Below are 23,948 nucleotides of genomic sequence, written 5' to 3'. Positions count from 1 at the left end.
CTGTTACTTTGGGAATAACAATTAATCTTTATTAAAAACTAAGTGTATGAGGAATGTTATGAAAATGAAGGAAGCAAAAGAGGTATATCAGGATCGTAGCAAGTGGAAATCCGTGGTCTCTGCCTACCCTTCCGGGAAATAGGCGTGATAATATGTATGTATGTGTATTAAAAACTAAACTGAAATTAAAATAAGACTAAATAAAAATAGAATAAAACTATATTAAATCTAAGAAAGGCCCCTGCTGCATGGTACCGTAAACGCTGGCAGGATTAGAAGTAATCCAAAAGATGGTTCAGTTTTATGGCTTTTGCGGTTAAAGAGGAAAATGTAAATAAATACGGTCAGCTGTTTAAATGGGAATCGGGGCAATATCACATTTGTATTGTAAAAATGTTGCCGTGCTCCTACGCATTCCATTATTTTAAACCTTTTTATATATATCTATTCAGTTTATCTATCTCAAAAATATTTTTTTATGTTGCAGAAATCGCAGCGCGGCGTAGGAAGTGGGCTCAATACATGTTGGACATAAACATCGTGAAGGTTAAAACCAAAATATTATTTTGCTAATCCGCGAAAAGATAACGTGCTAGTCAATCAGTGCTAACCCGTTATACTTACTTGCGTATTTTTACATGCAATTAATATTTCCACCCTCCCACCGCAAAAATAAATACGCAAATAAATATAACAAACCACCACCAAAAGAATAAACCTCGACACGTGTTTCGCCTCTCTACGAGGCATCCTCAGGAGTTGTTGACGGTCTGACGCCCGGCAACGGAATGACCTGTCTAGAATGGTCGGCCATATTTATACCTTGACCACTCCCCCTACCGTGCAAGTGTGAGTGAGATGGAAAAATTCGTAATAACGGCGATGACGCAACATTCAATTGTTCGTTAAGAATCATGCCCCTATTGTTGTACCTAATTATTTCCAGTTGTTCCAGAACACCCAAACGCAATCCCTTTTCGCAAACATGTAAAATATCAAAAGAATGATTCTCAGATAAAGTGTGACCTGTATCTAATAAGTGCTTTGCAAAATTGGACTTCTCTGGATGGTTATGTCTATATGACGCAACATGCTCTTTATACCTAGTAGTGAAACTACGGCCCGTTTGCCCCACATACACTTTATTGCAATCGTCACAGGTAAGCTTATAAACTCCAGACTTTTTCCCATTCTCGATCTTATCTTTGCCATTGCAAAGCTTTGAGTGCAAAGTATTATTTGTCTTAAAGGCCACAGGCCAATTTTGCAAAGCACTTATTAGATACAGGTCACACTTTATCTGAGAATCATTCTTTTGATATTTTACATGTTTGCGAAAAGGGATTGCGTTTGGGTGTTCTGGAACAACTGGAAATAATTAGGTACAACAATAGGGGCATGATTCTTAACGAACAATTGAATGTTGCGTCATCGCCGTTATTACGAATTTTTCCATCTCACTCACACTTGCACGGTAGGGGGAGTGGTCAAGGTATAAATATGGCCGACCATTCTAGACAGGTCATTCCGTTGCCGGGCGTCAGACCGTCAACAACTCCTGAGGATGCGTCGTAGAGAGGCGAAACACGTGTCGAGGTTTATTCTTTTGGTGGTGGTTTGTTATATTTATTTGCGTATTTATTTTTGCGGTGGGAGGGTGGAAATATTAATTGCATGTAAAAATACGCAAGTAAGTATAACGGGTTAGCACTGATTGACTAGCACGTTATCTTTTCGCGGATTAGCAAAATAATATTTTGGTTTTAATTAGTATGGATTTCCGCAAAGTAACGCCTGATTCTATTCACTATCGTGAAGGTTACCTACAAGATTACGAATAAAGTCTTATTAATATTTTTACAATGAAAATATGCACATATAAGTATATGTAAGAAAATAAAATATTACATACCTATTATATACCGCCGCGCCGTTATCAGCCCTAGAATCCACCAATTTCAATCATAATTGATAGCCTAAAAATAATAAATATCGATCAAATCGTATCTATTTACTACTCTGTCGCATTACCTCCGTTTAAAACATTCATAATTGTGATGAATTATACTTCACAAATATACAAATATACTTCACAAATATCCTGTCAATCATTCTCATTATAAGTTTGTAATATGTATCTTGCCATAAATTCTCATATTTAATTTCAATCTCGCTCGTGATTTTCCATCCCAATTTAAAAGGCGATTTCTCGCTACTATACTCACGGACAATTAGCGCGATTTAAAAGAATCACGTTTCTAAATCGTCCATTAATATATCCGTATATATTTCGTCGGTGCAGCAACGAGATGGATGTCAAAACGGAATTAACAAAACTGGGGAATTTTGTTTAATGGCGTGTGCTCGGCTCTTCATTTTATGAACGTGGACTTTTGACTTCTGCAAGAATTACAGATTCCTGTTTCCTTTTTTAACAGGCATACTCGTACTTTAATCTATACCTACTCATGGAATTACCTATGTACCTATTTATGTATATAGCTCAGTTTCAAATATATTTTTTTATTATGGCAATAAATACATAATGGTATTAATACGTCATCTAAACCATATATCCTCTAGCCGTCCACACGTCAGAACTTGCCAAGATAAATGCAATTTTGATTTGTCAAATAAAAATCAAAATAGAAAAGAATGGGAGACCCTTCTATATGTCTCAGGGCGAACATAGTAAAAGTAATGGAAACTGTAGGAATAGTATTACCTTAGTAATTGTTTAGAGATAGATGAAAATAGTCTTTTTAAAATGCTTCTACACTGTTATCCGCTAATTCCATTTAGCTCAAACTGTTAAGATACGGAATTTGTAGTGTAAAGGGAATTTGTTTTAAAAGCTACTCATAAGTGTTTAGCAAAAATGAGTCAACCCACATTCATTTTGCAATAAAATGTCAACTTTAAGCGTAACTTTTTTGAGTTGACATCTTATTGCAAAATTAATGTGGGTTGACACATTATTGCTTAACAGAATTTCTGCATTGTATTTATTTGATAAATACAAAGTTTGTACATATTATTAAAACAAATAAACAGTAATTAAAACAATGTAAAAGTTTTCAATCCTTATGATAACATAGTTAAAGCGAGCCTTCATTATCCCCCTCGTAATAAGTCACTAGGGAGCAATTTTAAACACAAACTGTTATCGTCATTTTTGATCTGTCACCGTCAGTCTAAAGGCGTCGAGTTCTCAACGAGTAGAAATTTAATTAAAAACTTTTCAATCTAAAATTGAGAATTCTAAAGTTAATACAACTACATAGTTCACTGAATAACACTTTGACCGTTTAATATTGCAAGTATTTTTATGCAGAGTGCGCAATGCTAATGGGTAAATAAGTATTAACTAAGTTGCATTTGCTAAACTAACAACGACATTTATTTTTCACGTGATTTTTTTTAGGAAAAGGTATTCTATGAAAAATAAACCTGTTAATATCTTTTGACGAGATTCATTTCAGTAAAAGAGACTTAATGTATACGCTGTGCGGCTCTATACATTAAGAAGCAACTAGAATTTTTTCACCACTTCACTTATAACATCTAACCAAACTAGTGTAAAAAATTTTACCTACTGTCTTATTTATCTTTACAAAATCGTGGCCAGATATTAACGGTAGAAAATCCAGTCCATGTATCGATTTATATTTTACAGATACCATCGACAGAAGTCGTGCAAATGTCGTCGCAGATGTTATTGACTTCATCTTCCTTTCATTCTGCAGTAAGCGACTAAAAATATCAACAAAGATAGGTCCTTTAGTATGAAAACTTTCTTGATATTTGCACGCGATACGAGACAATGTTGTAAAAGGTGCTATTGTTCGGGTATTTTAGATTCAGGCAGTTCGGTGGGAAAACGCTGTATATGGTCCAAATGAATGCACTGTCGAGCGCTGTTAATGTAGTTAAGATGCAAAGAATCTATATTTTAGCATTGTTTCAGATTTGACTCAAATGTGCTGGAAACACTTTCGTTTGGGATAAGAAATCAATCAAAATCAACATACAACTAATACTTGCGTGGATAGTATTTCTTTCATTTGTTTTTATTAAGGAATCTATATTTTAGCATTGTTTCAGATTTGACACAAATGTGCTGGAAACACTTTCGTTTGGGATAAGAAATCAATAAAAATCAACATACAACTAATACTTGCGTGGATAGTATTTCTTTCATTTGTTTTTATTTGTTACCTACTTAGATCCGTGTCTATTTCTCTTATCTAGACACAAGCCGTTGTCTGACACAATATTTGTCAAAGCCGCAGCCAATCACTATAACAATTTGTACATTGTCCATCGAAAATACAAATAATCGGGTTGACAGATGCAAACATATAAATTTGGCGCTTTTGAAAAAAAAACGGTTGTCACTGGACTGGGCCCTTACTCGTACATCTTTACTTTGTTTTCTTAGTATAGTCGACGTCAAAGATATGTTTACACATTTGCACCTTGCTCCTTTTTAATAAGGCGAAAAAAGTAAACATATCTTTGACGTCGTCGTCGACTATACGTAGAACAAGTTATTGTCAATCTGCCACCAAGCTTAGGTGTTTTAGTAATAGACAAACGCTGATTTAATTTTAACAAACTTTGAAGCTTACCAGTCAGGCATGCCATTTTTGAAATTGAATTTTGGAGTAGGCTTATAACGTAGGGAGCCCTTTGTATGTCTTTGTTGCGCCTATCTATCTAACAACAAATTCGATATTTATTGGGGATTGCTTCAAGCGTCTAGTGATAAACAAAACAAAAGCAAATACCTATCTTTATTTAATAACTATCCTCTATACATACTACTAAAACATGTATTTTCCATCTCCATGCTTAATAAGGTCTTAACTCCCTTTATCGGAAATGAAAACACAGCTCGTTCTTTATTTTCTTCGTTACCGATCTCGGACTCTGTTAGAAAAAACACTGTCCTATCTGTACACAGAAGATTTCAATTACGAAACCAAACAGTTGCCCAAAACAACCGTTCGGAAATAATAAGCGAGCAAACAAATACTTATAATGACGTGTCATTAACACCTACTGTTGATGTTGATACAGCGGGGTGGCGCTCGCGTGCAAAGCCAAAATGTCCGATAACCTGACTAGTTTTATAGTTAGATAAGCCTCTTTGGTTCAGGATGGCGGGATCGAACTAAATTGTTTTTCGGATCGAATGATATGTGTCTGTACATGTATTAATACCTTATTGTAGGCTGCTATTATGATACGGAGCTTCGAAAAACATACACGGAATGATATCTCTAGCTGACTGTGTCTATAATTATTTCTTAAAAATATATCTACAAAAACTCAATAAAACAAAGGCTATGTGTACTGAAGAATGAGCGGAGAAATCGTGTTTGTTATCAAACAGCGAGATATCAAAGACCGCTGTTTGCGTTGACCAAACAATACGGCTGTTGAAGACGTGAGCAAGCCAGATGTGACACAATGACGCACAAGGAAGTTTTCAAATACCACTTTTCCTTAAGTCTTTGGTATAACCTTTAGCCGCCCAGAGGCCTATTAAAAAGCCTCCCATTCCATTCTGTTAAATATTTATTATGACAAATTAAAATTGCATTTGGCTTGGCAAGGTTTTATGTGTGGCAGGCTAAATATGTTGCAGTATGTACTTACAGAATAAGCTTCATGCGACCCAGTAGTTTGGCAACATGTAGAAAGACTTGAAGAAGAATTGTCTAAACTTCCATGTAAATATCTAAAATTAAAATGAATAAACAAGTTTTCAAGATAAGACTAAAATGTACAGAATTCACGCCGTATAACATAATTACATTGGTACTTGTCGAATACAGACGCGTTGCAGAAAATTTAATAACAAAGTAGCGAAGGAAACAAGTTTAATTTAATCAACATTATAAGAACCCCACAAGACGGGAATATACGTGACAAACAATAAATAGAAGCATTTTGAAAAACACAAACACCGACTCGTTGCAAATTTGAATAATGTATTCGTCCGGAGCTATCAAATATCACTCTTCCATTAGTAACCCTCGACGGCCGCAGAAAATACCAATGACCACCGTATACTGTTACATTAAGGTTCTCTTTTGATTGCAGCGTACCTGAAAATGAATAGTAGGTTATGTTAGTTGTGTCAGAAATTATCCTAATGTTGTTTATTTGGTCAGGGTTGATTAGGAAGCTGTCATCCCCCGGGACGTAGCTAATAACATGATAATTGGTAAGTATCAATACTAATACAGATAACTGGTAGATGTGAATACCTAATTTTGGTTAATATCAAATGCAAACTCATTGTCAGTTACGTTAGTTGATATTGTTTATATGTCAGCTCCATGTGACATAGTCGTATACTGATATAGAACGCTATGCAAATCAAATAACATACAAAAACTTCTAGTGATATCAAGCTTTCATAATTATGTATTTCTCAAATCATCCTTTTCATTCACTATTTTGCCTGTATCGTTTCTATCTCGCCGGGTACCTCAATAAAGAAAGTAATCGAATATATAGCATCCAGCAGTGAACTTTCTAACGTCATTCTTCATTCACAAAATTAACAAGGCGACACAGGTCCCATTTTCTAGTTCTTTGAGCACTACACTAATATAACAAGGAATTGCCTGACAGTCGGCACAAAGGGAGGGAAAGTATTGTGACGACTTAAAAAAACCATTTGCACAGAACTCGCCGAGGCGCTTGACAAGTGACATCGCAATTCTGGCGAACCCTTTTCATATTTCCTTTCGCGGCAAATGGTGCGTTAAAGAAAAGTTCTTTCAAGTTATCATAGAGAGTTTATAGGATGTAATAGATGTATAATGTATACGTTTGGATAAACTGGAATATATTCGTATTCGCGTATGTATAGATATATATCGCTATAGAAACAGTACACTTTTCCTCATTCTTCTATAGATCGGGTATGAACTGCGAGGTATCACAGAAATGACACTTTCCCGCTTCCTGTTACTTTCTCATAATTTGTCTGAGACTTGTTAGATTATAAACTTTGAACAAAAGTTTTCATTAAAATATCATTGATATGGGAGATGGGAGGTGAACTCACTTCAGTTAATAACAATCATCCACTGTTGTTTCCCAACGCGCATTCAATGCTGTTGTTGAATATAAGTGGATTATGGTATTACCGACGTAATTGTCAACTACCAAGCGCACGGCTTTTGCATAAGCAAAGTTCAAGCCTACAACGCAGGCAAAATGCTTTGATTCCTTAAGTACATAATGCCTTCTTCACCTACAAGACAACACTGCCTGGAAGGCAGACGGGCTTTCTTTTTGCACGTACTCAATTTTTCGCTTCACTGACTGTCTCCGACTCTAGATATTAATTTACATGAATAAATAAAATTTGCATTAGGAGCGTCCAAGGCGGGTAAAGAATACTGTTTAAGTAGGTCGCGTGGTGTGTATTACTGAAATGGTAATATTAGGTTTCTGGAAGGAACTAGTTTTCCGCTCGGTGGCTTCTATTTTGTTGTTCTGCGGGCGCATTTGTCGTATTATATAAATGGTAACATTGTGCACTGCGCGGTTAGTTTACTTTAATTGTAAGTTGTATGTATATAATCGTTGCTTTAAGTTGCTTTTATGTTTAGTACCGGTAGTTTAGCTTGTTTATGTTTAGCCTCCGACCTTTCGTGCAGTTTTAGCATTATGTTAAATTCACAAGTCTACGTAAAGATAAAAGTATGACGAAGTGTTTAAACTGTACCTTGAATCAGTTGGGTACTTATGCAATATAGAGTGTATGTAAATTGTAGAATCTGTTACCTACTTTTTACCAATACAATCAGATCATGAGTCCGAGTTTGGTTTTAATTTCTTGTTCTGAAACTGTTATACGTTTATTCTGTCAGCTGTCAATATACAGTCCAATCCAGTTTCTAGTCCAGAAATATCACTTTTGACAGTGGACAGGTCAAATCAATAACAGTTTCAGAACAAGACATTAACATTGGAATCGGGATCCATTATTACTATTTTCATACTGTACGTATAGTACCTATTTTTGTTGACACCCGCTGTTATTAGTTTCCCTTAGAGATGTCTTGCCCATCACCGAACAATGGAAATGATTATTATTTAAAGGTGTATTACTAATTTTTTTTAATTTGTTTTACTTAAAATTGTTGCAAGGTTAATGTTTGTTACAAGTTACAAATCTTTGTAAATGTAAGTGAAAAAATCTATTAAACACGCCACCCATCAGAAGCCTCGATATCCTTTGTTAAGTTTGTTATTTTTGATTGCCAGTTGCGTTTTCCCGTAGCTCCTGCACTCCCCTTCCTGAGGGATCTAATGGTAATGCATTTTCTTCACGCCAATGATATTTCGCCAGGGTTTTTTGTTGACTCTCCGAAGCGTGTTAATGAAATTCGCACTCCTGTTGTTGCAGAAAATATTTTTCTTTCAAACTCAATAGGGATTTTGAAACTTAATTTAAATTAAAATAATGTTTGCCGTGAGTTGAATGAAATCGTCATAAGATTTGTTCAAGATAAATCTGGTGTGAGATTTGCAATCAAGAAATTAAAGAAAAAATGGCCGAAGATGGAATGTTTTCACTATAATGAAAGTTTAATTAGGATTTTTATTTTTAGAACTTAAAAGTCTGCTTGCTGTTGAAGTTTCTCATTCAAACTGTTTTGTTAATATGTATTTATTTGAGAAAATAATTTTGAAAACGAAAAACTTTTAATAACACAATCCTGACAGCAAAATAATAACTGAATGACATCATTTGGATATCATTATGATGTCTGTATACCTTCTAATTAGACTGTTAATCTAGCAGCTCGTGTGTATACTATAAAAAAGATAATTTAAAATTTAAAATATATGGGTATGAGGCACTCCACTGCTTATAAACCTTGCATAATTTGTAAATATTTACAACTAAAATATACCCAATGTTTTCTACGCAAAACAGATTTGAACAAGAAATTTCAAACTTTCGTTCAAATAACATTTTTACCTTTGTACCTATCTTAAAAATCTCTGCCCCATTTCCACTATGTTCTACAATAGTAATAAAAGATCCGAGGTTATCCAACGGGAATGAGGGTCCAGAAAAGCCGATGGATCTTAGATACGACCTAGGGTTGAGTAAATATATGTAAACCTTTTAGTTCCATGTCGCTTAAAGGACATGTTTTTGATGTTTGAAGATATATCTAAGGAAAATCTGTAACAATGTAGGTTAAAAAATTGAAACTGTTTGAATAATTGATTGATTTTTAGTTGCGAGTAAGATGATATAAGATTAAAAATTGTAGTGGGTACTTAGTTACTGACATGTGTATGATAATCTTATTAAAATATTTTATTACTGACAATCTGTCAGGGTAGTGAATACTGACCGTGATCACCTCCATAAAGATTGAGGAACCCACGATTACTCCTAAGCGATGCTTTAAATAAGGGAGATTTATTTTACCTTAGGTACTTCCCGGATTTCGCCACCGACTTAAGATTAAATGTCGTGTGTCAGCAAAGAAATACTTTCGAAGTCAATAAGGTAACCAGTTTGAATACACTTTTATAAGATAACTAGGTCACTAACTAATTTACACTTACGTATTAATTATATCTACATATAACAAAATTAGTATTTGTCTTTGTTTTGTGTTAAATCGACCCAAGCCCTTTTGTCTTAAATCTGGTCCATATTTTCATAATCTTCGGCACATGTACGAAGATAACAATCAACCCTAACCTCAAACATGGGAAGGAGTAAATCCAATTTTTAAAAGTCCGACTTTCAAAGGATTTCTGCGACCCATTTTCCAGGGGTCGGGCTTTCTTCGGCCGCGGGTCGTATATCCTTGTGATAGATTGCCCTCCCGGCCGATATTCAATAAACCTGAATAATTTGGGCAAAGAAATACCCAAATAAATTCAAGATTAAGAACAAGACCCATCCAATTTGGCTCAAAGGTTTTTAATTAAGGAGCTGGGCAATCGTAAATCTGCTGTAGTTTTAGTTTCAATTTATTACAATCCAGTGAACAATTTTGTCTACAGACTTTGGTTATTTTGATTAAATTATTTACACGAAATATTTTGATAATTGATTATTTATTTTAATAATTATTAATCACAAATTGATGACAGACAAACGCTTTCATTTTGATTCAAAACAAATAGGTAGGTACAATAGATGTTTTAAGAGACGATTAGAGAACATCTTAAGCGTAAATTATCCGACTAAATTTTAGAAATAATTGAAAATTTTGATATATACGACTTAAAACTGTACATTGGTTCTAAGTTGTGTAAAGCTGCCCCATCGTTGAAGCCAAGTAAATGTTTTGTTGGCTGTGTCCCACGGACACAGATATTTGTAGCTCGGATTAGAGAAATTATGATTTTGTATCAGCCCACTACAAAATGGTTAGGGACACCCCACACTAGCGTCTTTTGAGCGTCAGCGTCTCAGATCATAGAATGGTCGGGGTCTAGTCAGCGCTATGGAAAATGGCGACGCTGCGCAGTAGCGCCTACTTAGCGTCGTACAGCAGCCATTGAGTTTAGTAGACGCCGACTCTTGGGAGACGCTAGTGTGAAGTGACTCTTAAAATTGATTTTCATTCGATATTATCCAACACATTGCTACATAGTGATGTAAAAGTTACATTATTTTATTGAAATTAACTTTCACACCTCCCGGGAACTGAGTTAAGCCTTAGATTTCGTAAACACAAGGTTGCCTATAATTTTATCCAATAAAGTAGTTCTCAAATAAGCAATTGTAAGTAACGGTTATTATGGCTTAATAATTACCTATTTCTTGGTCCATTGCTTTAATATTGCTGTTCAAAGCCTGCTCTGTCTATTGCAGATTTAATTAAATTTCTCCTGCGTGAGTAAGAAAAGACTAAGCTTATATCTAAAGCAATGTCATGCATATTTAATCTTGTACTGAGGTTTAACCAGTCATTGACTTTTACAAGAAACTTAAGGTTTTGTTTAAAAAAGTTTGACTGTAGGTGTAGTCTGAATATTTTAACTCTCTAATAACGTGGATATTTTGGACACTTTTTGAAATATCAAGCGATTAAGACAACTCTTGAGAGTGACTGAAAACTAATAAAATTATTAAAACAAGTATAAGTAGGTGACTGTTTTTAGGGTTCCGTACCCAAAAGGTAAAACGGGACCCTATTACTAAGACTTCGCTGTCCGTCCGTCCGTCCGTCTGTCTGTCACCAGGCTGTATCTCACGAACCGTGATAGCTAGACAGTTGAAATTTTCACAGATGATGTATTTCTGTTGCCGCTTTAACAAGAAATAACGCTAAATCCAGAATAAAATAAAGATTTAAATGGGGCTCCCATACAACAAACGTGATTTTTGACCAAAGTTAAGCAACGTCGGGCGTGGTCACCACTTGGATGGGTGACCGTTTTTTTTTTGCATTTTTTTTCCGTTTTTTTTTTCATTATGGTACGGAACCCTTCGTGCGCGAGTCCGACTCGCACTTGCCCGGTTTTTATGATTCAGTGTCGACAAAAAACCCTTATGCTTTCTTACATGGTCTAATAAAACATGGTCTTCCATTCCCAGAGTGACACGGGGCTACGTCACAATAACATTGCCACTTTATTTCAACATAACATGTTACATGGGTACATTATACCTATGGTTAATAAGTTAAAATATTTCTTTATAATTTTATAATTTTCATTTATATGTATTTTAGCTTAAATTTTACAATAACACGTCATTTTTAATTACTCGTTAGCAATATCTTCCGATTCACGAAAGAAATTTCAGACTTTCGGGTAATTCTGTTTATACTACTGGCAACACAGGATAGCGCTGTGCACATTTGACAATTCGGATCTAGATGACTTCATGCCCTGACCGTCATCCTTGTCGAACGCGTGTTAATTGTTATTTCCTTCTCGCTCAGTGTCAGCAGTCGCAGTGTTTTCCAAACTTTTCACGTCGTAAGCTTGGTAATTAATGTGTAACTGTGAATTAGTTTTTTAAACGTTTGTCTTGTATAGATAAATAAAGTTTAATTTAATACATTAGATTTGTTTTATTTTACTATGTTTCTACATGAATAACTTAAAATTAATGCCGTTAAAATAATTTTCACCGTTGGTTAAAATTCTCCCACATTTCAAAGTTTGAGAACCTGTAAACAGCATGATGACGTAGGCGCGTGTCAGTTAGGTCATACGCGAATCTCGGAATGGAGTACCAGGCGGAGTATATTATTATACCATGGCTTTCTTAGACTTAGGGACTTTGCACACCTGATAGTATGCGTAGACGTGCAAATGCACATTCGCGTTGTAATATACGAATACTTATAAGAGACAGCACACTGCCTGCGTAGAGTGTACGTGCACGGCTCCAAAATTTATGCGCACGTCTACACACACGCAGCCAGTGTACACCGGCCTTTAGAGATGGATCATGCCGACAAAATGGTACGATGGGTTACATATCAGAATACCGAAAGTTGATTTACCTAATGTCGAATCACCTATGCTCGATTCACCTATTTTTTTAAACACCTAATGGTTTATTAACCTAAGCTCATAACACCTAATGAACGAATTACCTAATGCACGTTTCATCTATATTTTTTTTACCTAAGCTCAGAATACCTATGGTCGATCTAACTAAACTTGATACACCTAATGCTTGAAATACCTAAAACCGATTTACCTAATACATGAAACACCTAAAGCTGACATACCTAATGGACGATCCACCTAAAGCTGATATACTTAATGAACGATATACCTAAAGTTGATTTACCTAATGGATAAAATACCTAAAACTGTTATACCTAACGAACGAAATACCTAAAGTCGATATCCCTAAAGGACGGAATACCTAAAGTCGATATACCTAATCGACGTAATACCGAAAGTCGATATACCTAATGTACGATATCCCTAAAGTTGATTTACCTATTGAACGAAATACCTAAAGTTAATATACCTAAAGCACGTAACACATAAAGTTGATATACCTTTTAGGTACTGTTAACTGTAAAAATATGGGTGCACAAATAATCTCAAAAATATGTCCCATAGCTCTTATGTCAGCGAATCAAGAACTATGGGACATATTTTTAAATAAGTTGGCTACACCCATTGACGTAGAATATCTAAGGACGGGCTTTACGGGCACTAAAAATGGTACTAGTTCAGCGGTGTTACTCACGAATTCCAGCCAATCATGCAGTCTAACGCAACTAGTTGCGACCAATAGCGCGCGTAATGTGAACTCATCAAGCAATCGCGCGCATGATGCGAACTCATCAACCAATCGCGCACATGATGCGAACTCATCAACCAATCGCGTTGTAGCGGTTCACACCGCTATACTGGCCCCTGTCATGACTCATTATTATTGCCCGTAAAGCCAGTCAGTCCCTAGATATCTATGTCAATGGCTACACCGATATTTTTACTGTTGACTGTATGTAATGAACGAAATACCTAAAGTCGTTATAAAAAATCATTTACTGCAGATAATGTAAGTAAACATAGCATTAATAATAAAAATAAAAATAATATTATATCTAATTAATAGATATCTATAATAAAATTATTAAATGATAAAATTCATACATTTATTGATTAAATTCAGATTAAAATTAAAAACTCTAAAAGAAAAAGCAAAATATAGTTTAAATCATATAATGTTTATGCGCAGTCAAAAATAAATTAGAATGTGAAACTTAAAACAGGCAGTAAGAAAAAACGCCTCTTCTTTGACAGCTATTCCGTTCCATTCAGACAACTTATTAAGAACGGTTTTTCAATATTCAATATTAAAAAAATAAACGTGTTATAATGATGAAGAGGTAAGTAATAAAATATGAAATATGTATATTTTCTTACATTAACAGTAGGTTTTTATGTTGATTACGACGTTTAAAGGAAACTAATATTAACACTCATCAATAAGTAGTCATGAATTGGACAAGTATAAATTTAAAAAAAATTGAAAAGCTCTAGTTCGCGAAAACCAACTTTCTGCACGCTAAACAGCTACGTAAAGTAGCACTTTTTGAGCTGTATACAGGGTGTCCCAGAAATCGACGTCAAGCCGTAAACGGATGATAGACCAAGTCATAACAGTTATCATAAAAATACAAAAAAAAATCCAACTCACGTTCTTTAAAAATTATGGTCACTTTAAAAATTCACTAAAAAATCCACACCCTGTAATGGTTCTTTAACTCTTGTTACTACAAATTCCATAATTTATTAAAATTTTATTATTATTATGTAAGCTTGAATAATGCTTCTGTAGATTTTTGCCTAAAATTTAAAGCCAACTGCTATTACTTGGAAGAAAATTACACTTCTTCAAAACCAAATTATTTAAATTTACTGTTTCGCCCAAGTTTAACTGACTGTACTGAAAAAAAAATTTACTACGCTAGTTTGGCAAGTAACGTTAAAAACTGGCGCGTTTAATAAGGATTCCAAAATGGTATAACACTTGCTAGATTACGTTTTAAGTAATTGGTCAATTTTTTTTTGTAAATAACCCCAGTTTTTCACAAAATGTCCATACTTCCTTAAAATGACTTTAGCTTACCTAAAGCTTTGCTCAACGCCGTTTCTTAGTTTGATAGAGACGGGAAGAGTCATTTTGGAGTGTGAGCGAGATAAGAAATCAAATTTCCACTTAATTTAAGAGCAAGGTCATGATATTGACTCAATCTTTTTACTTTAATTTAGGACCAGTTTTCTCATTAGATTTTTTTCTCACTCACACTCCAAAATGACTCTTCCCGTCTCTATCAAACTAAGAAACGGCGTTGAGCAAAGCTTTAGGTAAGCTAAAGTCATTTTAAGGAAGTATGGAAATTTTGTGAAAAACTGGGGTTATTTACAAAAAAAATATTGACCAATTATTTAAAACGTTATCTAGCAAGTGTTATACCATTTTGGAATCCTTATTAAACGCGCCACTTTTTAACGTTACTTGCCAAACTAGCGTAGTACATTTTTTTTTTCAGTACAGTCAGTTAAAGTTGGGCGAAACAGTAAATTTAAATAATTTGGTTTTGATAAAGTGTAATTTTCTTCCAAGTAATAGCAGTTGGCTTTAAATTTTAGGCAAAAATCTACAGAAGCATTATTCAAGATTACATAATAATAAAAAAAATAGAATAAATTATGGAATTTGTAGTAACAAGAGTTAAAGAACCATTACAGGGTGTGGATTTTTTAGTGATTTTTTAAATTGACCATAATTTTTAAAGAACATAAGTTGTTATGACTTGGTCTATCATCCGTTTACGGCTTGACGTCGATATCTGGGACACCCTGTATAACTGTATGAACTGTATAATTGTATATAACTGTGTTTATTTTAATTACATGTAAACTTATTTTTTTATCGCGTTCTAAAAAAACTATGGCCTTATACCCTGGAATTACCCTAACTACAACATTTATGGCCACAAGTTTAAACCCTTGATAAAGCAATAAATACCAATTTTCTTTTTGCTGATGTTGTCTGAAATTTTTTCATCACTTTATGAAAACATTTTCCTTAAAACTCCGGCATTCAATAATAGTCACACCTGATTGAAGATATTCGAGTTTATTATGGCCCAAATTTTGGAATGTAGGTACCTAAATTTATGGTACCTACAATAATGTAGGTACCCTACCTGTTTGAAGGTATTAGCTATAGGTATTTCGTTCGTTAAAACATATACCAGCCTTAGGTATTTCGTGCATTAGGTATATCGACTTTATGTGTTACGTGCGTTAGGTATATTAGCTCTAGGTATTTCGTTCAATAGGTAAATCAACTTTAGGCATATCGTCCATTAGGTATATCGACTTTCGGTATAACATGCATTAGGTATATCGATTTTAGGTATTCCGTCCTTTAGGAATATCGATTTTAGGTATTTCGTTAGTTAGGTATAACAGTTTTAGGTATTTTATCCATTAGGTTAAACAACTTTAAGTATATCGTTCATTAGGTATATCAGCTTTAGGTGGATCGTCCATTAGGTATGTCAGCTTTAGGTGTTTCATGCATTAGGTATAATAGCTTTAGGTAAAACGTGCGTTAGGTAAAATGTGCATTAGGTAAAACGTTAATTAGGTGTTTCATCCATTAGGTTAATTGAGTTTAGGTATTATAAACTTAGGTCATTCAATGTTTAGGTAAAATGATCGTTAGGTAATTAAAAAATAGGTGAATCGAGCATAGGTGATTCGACATTAGGTAAATGAATTTTCGGTATTCTGATATGTAACCGTACGATGATATGCTAATAAAAGTTAAATCTTTAAAAAACATCTCTCTTTCGATTTCGTGAATCCTCTAATAAGTAAAAAAAAATAGCAAAGCGCGTACACATCTGGAATCAGAAGCGCAAAAAGGCTATCTAATGATTTGTTTAAAACAAATAACTAAAAACCGGGCAAGTGCGAGTCGGACTCGCGCACGAAGGGTTCCGTACCATAATGCAAAAAAAAAAAACAAAAAAAAAGCAAAAAAAAAAACGGTCACCCATCCAAATACTGACCACTCCCGACGTTGCTTAACTTTGGTCAAAAATCACGTTTGTTGTATGGGAGCCCCATTTAAATCTTTATTTTATTCTGTTTTTAGTATTTGTTGTTATAGCGGCAACAGAAATACATCATCTGTGAAAATTTCAACTGTCTAGCTATCACGGTTCGTGAGATACAGCCTGGTGACAGACGGACGGACGGACGGACAGCGAAGTCTTAGTAATAGGGTCCCGTTTTACCCTTTGGGTACGGAACCCTAAAAAATGCTTTTGAACAAAATGATGTCCCTAACACGCCTTTTACACGGATTGTCTGGGGAGCCATATTGCTACTGTAAGTTATTCAAAGAACTCAAACGACGCTTACTAAGTACTGCTAAACAGCGTCGATACGAATCGTGCCCTTTTAGTAGCTCTTTTAAATGCCACCACTCGCTTAAGTATCGTTTATTGGTAGTAATGCTACAAGACGACCTATAACAACAACAAAATCCTATCTTGGAACACAATTCAATTCAAATCCCAACCATGTTCAACGGGATTAAGGTTTAAATTCAAATGTATCTTGAGAATTTTATGTGATGTCTTAAAGATGTGTCGGATTGCGCAACACCAGACCAATAGAGAGGTAAATTGTAAGGTAAAGTGCTTGCAGTAACACTTTAGCACGGGCATAAGAAAGGGCATGCATCGGAAAGAACTTGGAATTGGTTGCAACATTAAATTTCCTTAAGAAGTGTGGATTGAATATCAGTGTTTGAATGAGTACTTATATTACATCAGGGCTTAGAGGGTGCTAAGCCTCACAAATTCAAGATATTACCGTATTTTCACTTTTCCACAAACTATCCACTAAATTTTCTACTTAAAAGTCATAGTTACCCAAGTCGACTTAAACTTCGTCGGTTCCCTAACATAAGTATACACTTTTCTATACAATTAGTATTATGGCAACTTGGCTTGGGTACTTAAGTTGGGGCACCGACGTACCGGTGCCCCAACTGAACATCAGTCTTCTATTATTATTAGGCAGAAAACATCATGTCTTTATACCAAAACTCACAAATCCTTAATTTTCAGAATCTTCTATTTGCACACAATTTCCGTCTATTTTGTTTTCTCTAAACCCCATGAAATAAGAATAAACGTAACACCCAAAAATATGTAAACCAATTTGAATCCTATACCCCAAGACTTAACTGCTATGTCATATACTTACCTGTTTTATGTTGAAATAAAACGAATCCGAGCCATAAATCGATTCACTATTGTTTAGGGTAATGCATATCGTTGCAAAGCCGCCGAAATATAACACAATAATAGGCCGGGAATAACCAGGTTCTCCACCTCGTATTTTCCGTATTAAGTATTTTGTTGAAAGCCCTCCGCGGCCCCTAGTATCCGATATCATCCCCTCGAAATTATGAAAGTGTATAAACATTTTCACGCCCCCGGCCGCCCCCTGATTTCCACATTTCCGCTTGTAACTTATTATTATCAAATCAAGTTAGATACCTAGGTAGGTAACCGTTGCATGTCGATTTTTCCCCGTTCTCCCCCAAATGGAAATAATAAGGGAAAACTTTCGAGATCCTAAATCATTGTTTACGATACTATAGCTTTGAGGGGAATGGTTTTTTAAACTTTGGGCGTGATGTTTTGAAATTGGTTTCACATTTATCTTCCCCTTGTTTTCTATGCAGATGATTTTATCAAAGAATTCGTTATTCTGACAGCAGGAAAAGGGAACACGAATGATAAAACATCATATATTTTTTAAACATTTTTTAGCACGACAGTATGGGCTTTGAGTATCACTTCGTGGGATAAAAAAATAAATTCTCCCTGTCAAAAATTAGAATACGAATAAAGGAGACTAAAGGTCACATCGTAGGTATTTTTTCACACAGAATGCCATTAAATGAAGCATGTAAACTTTAGTTACACGTGTAGACTTTTACTGTATTTTATTAAAATACTAATGGTAATGTTTCAATGAGGCTACAAAGTACCTATAGACAAACATTGTAGATTCTTAGATTTTTATAAACAACTGAAACTGTTTTCGGGAGTTTGTTAACCTTTTATACATGTTTTACTATAATTAACCAGATATACAGGGTGCAATCTTTTACGTGATACAAAATTAGTGTTTCATATACTTCTTCCCACAACTAAGAGGTCTTACAAAGGTCTCGATTGCTAACTTGCTTTATTCAGTTTTAATTTCAGTTGCAAGATATCCTCTTTTTTTTCCATATGAATGGTCATCCTACTTCTTTACAAATGAACAAAAAGTTTAGTATCAGTTTTACAGTAAATACTCTAGAGTGATAGGTACCATAATAATTTAAAACAAGTAATTTCGACAACTGTCGACGTGACATGACTTGTCAAAATAATCATCTAACTCAAAAAATTTACCAAGTTTTAAAAATGCCTCCTCCCTATCCTTTTACGCATATTGAGCGTTCGGATATGGTGTCGTTTTATTTTACGACCCATAGTACGGTGCAAACTCAGATATTGTTCCACGAAAAATATCCGGAACTTCCAATCCGACACGTCGTCTTATAAACAGTACTGTCCATAATTTAAGGACTTATGGCCAGTTTACGGTCCCAGAACATGCCCGAGGCAGAGGACGACGAGCACGGTACGCGGAACCGTTCCGTACTCGAGTACTGGAGTACTTTCACGGCCACCCACAAGCCAGCACAAGGCAAGCCGCGGCTCGATTTGGAACATCCCATTTTTTTTATGTGGAAACTGTTGAATGCCCAAGGGAAACATCCCTTCCACTTGTACAGGATATTGTCAGCGTGTACAGGATATTGTTCTCGCGGATTACGGCAAAAGGACACAGTTTTGCCAATGGCTACTAGGTCACTTACATCTCAACATCTTGTGGTCAGATGAAGCGACCTTTACAAGAATAGGATTGTTCAACGTCCACAATGAACACTGGTGGAGTGATGTAAACCCACATGTCACACGCAGAGATACATTCCAAACTCGCTTTTCGCTTAATGCATTCATTCTAAATAGGCAGGCATTCTAAATAACTGCGTAATAGGGCCGCATTTTAATGAAGGTACACTAAATGGGCCTAAATACGAGGATCTGCTAAGAAACGTTTTACCAAGATTATTGATGGGAGTTCCTGATGAAAATCTAGACAACTTACACTTTCAGCAAGACGGAGCTCCTGCACACTTTTCACTACGGGTTCGAAACTACTTAAATCAGGAGTTCCCCGACCGATGGATTGGACGCAATGGCCCCATCGCTTGGCCACCTCGTAGCGCTGATCTCACCCCACTAGACTTGTTTTTATGGGGTGAGATTAAAAGGCAAGTTTACGAGCGAGAATCGCATACTGTCGCAGAGCTTCGCCAAAAAATTATACAGGCGTTTGATGTTGTGAGAGCCAAGGAGTATGTACTTCGCAAACTTAGAGACAATTTAAGACGGCGTGCGGAGTTATGCCAGCAGGAAGGTGGTGGACATTTTGAACAGTTATTAAAATACGTTTGAAGTAAACTAGTTTTCATTTTGTAAATAAATGTTGTCTACTTACTTCGTTTATTATTAACAGTCGTTATGTAGAAGTACAATCACCACACGGTAATGTAGAGCCACTCGCAAATGTTGATAACTTGGCCGTGTAATGCAATCAGGCATTATCGGTAACTTTTGTGTGTAATCGAGAACGACCGATGGTCCCATGATGTGAAATTTTGACGCTGAGAAACTGATTTACGTAAAAAAAATTATTTCTCTACGTGAATCCATTTAGGTGACAAATTTGTTTGTTAAACGCTAGATGTCGCTGTCCCCAGCGGAAACTGGGTAACGCTAGTCCCTCCAAGATTTCTTAAGAGAAAATTATTCAAAATTATAAGGCTTTCTTCGAATCGGTAATTAGGTACGGAACTTATCAATCATCAATAACAGTGATAAGATAATTGATAAAACTCGTGAAGTGTCATTGTCATAGAATGTAGGGTGTCCATACTTTGAGTTTGTGATTAAATTATTTGTTAGAAAAATATGAAGTTTTAAATAAGACTAATTTAAACAATTGAATAAATGCATTATATTCTCCAGCATGAGCGGAACTAGATACACTATTTTTGTATCACGTAAAAGATTGCACCCTGTATATTTAATAATCTGTTAGATGTTATCGGTAACTTACAATGTATTATTATTTCGTTTTATTCTTCACTTAACGGAAATAAAAAAGAGAAATTAACCAAAAAATAACAGATAAATCACATCAAATATCAAGCAACTTGAACAAAAAATGCCGATGCAGCCAAGCCGAAAACAATTACACAAGCAAACACGCAAAACATCGAACAAGAACTTCATGCAAATGTCTCGTCAGGCTCCTATTAAAACTCATTTAGGACGTGCTAACAAAGAACCTGTCTGCATATGCGTTGATTTGCATAATCTGTGCATCAAATTCCGTTAATTTTCTTTTAATGCACAGCCGTGGCTGCTGGCTGTAGATATCCGTGGAAGGATAGTTAGCTGACTTAGTTCAAACGAGTATATAAATAAAATAAAATAATAAAAGTAAGAGTGCCAAGATGCGTTCAGTTTAACTTCATGTTAGACTTGAGAACTATACTTAATTTGCAATTTGCCAGTGCAAACTATGAAAGAGAAAGAAATGACTCGAAATGAACGAAGGCGTAGGTACGAGTATGCACTAGTTGATACTTTGGATGCTATGTTAATATTGATAAGCCCTGTTTATAAAGTAAATCGTACCTGAATAAAATCATTTTCACAAGGTAAAGGTAGCCGAAAAAGAGATTGCGGTAGGTTTTGTTATAGTGTAAGCGGAGCAGCACTGGGCATCATATTAGGTTATTTGCGCATGCATTTGAAGCGTGAAAATGCATCGAACGATGCAGATTCACGCTAATGAAAAGCAGTAATTTTCCTAAAATTGCTGAGTAATACAAAATAGATATTGAATTTTGCTTTATTGAAGTCATCCTCGTTTATATATTTATTATCAATTATTATTTTAAACTAAATTGTTAAACTGATTTTCTCTGGCGCGATATTTTCCAAAGCTTTAGCAATCCAATTAATCATAAATCTTAGCAGAGTGAAATGCAAACAACGAGTTTGCAGGCGACAGTCTTGCTATGTGTACCCAGCCGGAAATGTATACATTATGTCTGTGAAATTTGTAGACTGCAGACACCAAAATGAAGCGTAGTTAGTCACCAATAAAATTACTCCAAATCTCAATCCTAATATAACTTGCATTAGGCTCATAATCGTTTGATAATTTATAATCCAATGCTGTTTTGTTTATAATGAAAGTACAGAATATGACAGCAAATAAAGTTTTAGTGCAACGTTACAAGCATTTAGGTTGTGCAGTAGTCGTAAACCGTTAAGCTGAATGCTAATATAATTACTCTTTTTTATGCTAACTAGTGTACTGTTATTCAGGGGTTGTCAACCAAAAAGCCAAGTTTCATGCTCGAATTAAAGTTTCTATTCATGGTTAGAAACCGGTTTAAATTATTGAATGTTACTAAAATGAAAGAATTACAAAATCCGGATTTTTATAAAAAATCGTAAGAAGGCCTTTGCAAGGACCGAGCATTTAAATTATCAATGGGTTGTAGCTGTATAGTTGAGTTCACTACACGCCAACATTCCAAAAATATATTAACACACCTCTAAAAGATTGAAAATAAGGTCGAGTTAATATATTTTTGGAACGTTAGCTTGTATAGATTTTGCTGGACTCAACCGTACATTAATGATTTTCAAATTTCACTTGCTGACCATATTCGGGAAGCTTCTATACTTACTTACACATATTCCTTTGTATTTGGCTACACACAAAGTAAATCGCAAACCAACTGAAACAAATCAGTCTCCACGCGTTTACTGAGCGCTTGAATTATTCATTTGTGGGAACAAACTAAATACCCAACAACAGCTGCCTATTTTAATTTCAGCCATGAATTTACCGTAAATTTTCTTAAGACGCAAGCACAACAGAGAGATAGAAAATACATCAAAATTAACTTCAATAACAGTCTGGAAACAGAGCATCCTCAGACAGCCTATTCCCAAACTGTTAAATAGTTCCCAGTCTTACTTGAACCGCACATGCTTAAGAACTATGCTGATTTGTAAATTAGATATATACTGGTCTGCCTGAGGCGCGGTAGATAATCGTTCAGAATGGCAGCACAGGCTATGGATTCCAATGGCTTGTAAGCTCAAGTGAGCCAAACATTAAGACAATCCAGTATAACACCGTTCTTTGATTACGCTTAGTTGACAAGGATATCCAGGTCCAAATATTTCTGGTTTATCTAATCGTTCGACTCGCTTACAGGCAATGAGAAGTAGGTAGGATGTTAATATTCATTAGGAGGGTCCCTCGGGAGCTCAGACATGGCGAAGTGAAGCAAGCCTTCACCGACACGTGGTCTGGCAAATAATGGAGTAATTACTGTGGTGAAGCGGATTCATTGGGTATAGGATAGTAGTTACAATAAAACGAGATAGCAATGGACATTTTCCTTGAAAATAATTCTCAATAAATTAAAGTAGGTAAGGTCTTGAAAAAGACATGAGTTTGGGCTTTTATTTTTTGTTATTTCGATATTTGACCACTGAGTAGGCTAATTATTAATTACGGAGCAGTAGTCACTCAAAGGAACCTAACGAATCAAAGTTTTTGTAGCAATATGAAACAATAAAATAGGGGATGTCCTGGACTCTTGAACCATTTTATCAAAAAATGAGCCAAAATCAAAATATTCTTATTATCAGCACCATAATCGACTAACCATACGCATTCGGGCATGATACGTGGTTAACAAAATAAAATAACAATTTTATTTTGATACTTTTATGGATTTAAATCTCCCACCTGAGCAAGGCCACCCGGACTCTACACATCTTGATAGCCCTGTAGGGCTAAGATGGTCGCCTTTTTATCATATGCCTGTCACGTTAACAATAATTATGAAAGTGACGCATGACATGACAGGTGATAAAAATGCGACAATGATATCCATACTGGTGTAAACATTAATATTTTATAGTGTGTATAAATAATAATAGTACGTGATCACAGAACTCGACACACTCCTGTGAGTCTAGATCTGAACTTCTGAAAGTCCTAAGTTCTCAGCAATCAACCCTCATGCAATCCAAAACCATATTTCCAATCAAACTGCAAGTAAAGTCATTAAGTCCCAGCTTCACACTACACCACGAGGAGTATTCAGATTCGGATATTGATATCAAAATGGTATTAGCCTTCATATTTGCTCTTGTGAGTGGAGTAATCGCCAATCATTTCTTTCTTGTGCCAGTCTTAGA

General features: G+C 35.2%; 1 long non-coding RNA gene across 1 annotated transcript in view; it reads left to right on the top strand.

Moving 5' to 3' along the window:
- Positions 1-23,948, top strand: part of LOC134794404 (uncharacterized) — a 216,811-nt gene that overhangs the window by 60,679 nt on the left and 132,184 nt on the right. The window contains exon 2 of the long non-coding RNA XR_010144667.1: positions 83-154. This is a non-coding gene — a long non-coding RNA (uncharacterized LOC134794404). The remainder of the gene's footprint in view (positions 1-82; positions 155-23,948) is intronic.

The sequence above is a fragment of the Cydia splendana genome, chromosome 10, assembly GCF_910591565.1.
Source record: "Cydia splendana chromosome 10, ilCydSple1.2, whole genome shotgun sequence".
Taxonomy (NCBI): Eukaryota; Metazoa; Arthropoda; class Insecta; order Lepidoptera; family Tortricidae; genus Cydia; species Cydia splendana.
This window is presented reverse-complemented; position numbering and strand designations above follow the sequence as displayed.